Source organism: Sinocyclocheilus rhinocerous, unplaced genomic scaffold (genome assembly GCF_001515625.1).
Source record: "Sinocyclocheilus rhinocerous isolate Xijiao unplaced genomic scaffold, SAMN03320098_v1.1 scaffold1220, whole genome shotgun sequence".
In the NCBI taxonomy this organism is placed as follows: domain Eukaryota; kingdom Metazoa; phylum Chordata; class Actinopteri; order Cypriniformes; family Cyprinidae; genus Sinocyclocheilus; species Sinocyclocheilus rhinocerous.
In genome coordinates, this window is record NW_015635579.1 from 25,475 (window position 1) to 25,816 (window position 342).

Consider the following 342-nt stretch of genomic DNA (forward strand, 5'->3'; position numbering starts at 1 on the left):
AGTCTGGAGCCCGGTATAGGCTCTACAGTGCATGAGAAGCTAACTGGTGCTCTTCTGTTTCGTTTGGTGTATGACTCCCCCTTGTGTCATATAAAAAGCACAATAATCAGTTAGATCAAATAATCGCGATTAGACTGTTACTTAATTATCGCGACAGGCCTAGTGTCAGTCAATTTTGATTCTTTCCTTTTTTGAAAGAAATTAAAACTTTTATTCAGCGAGGATGTGTTAAATTGTTAAGAAGTGACAGCAAAGATTTATATTGTTAGAAAAGATTTATATTTTGAATAAATGCTGTTCTTTTTAACTTTTTACTCATCAAAGAATCCTGAAAAAAGTATC

At 33.6% G+C, this 342-nt stretch overlaps 1 protein-coding gene across 1 annotated transcript in view; it reads right to left on the bottom strand.

The window, feature by feature from the left end:
* Positions 1–342, bottom strand: part of LOC107747360 (E3 ubiquitin-protein ligase TTC3-like) — a gene marked incomplete at its 3' end in the record, with an annotated part of 27,916 nt that overhangs the window by 25,471 nt on the left and 2,103 nt on the right. The window lies entirely within an intron of this gene.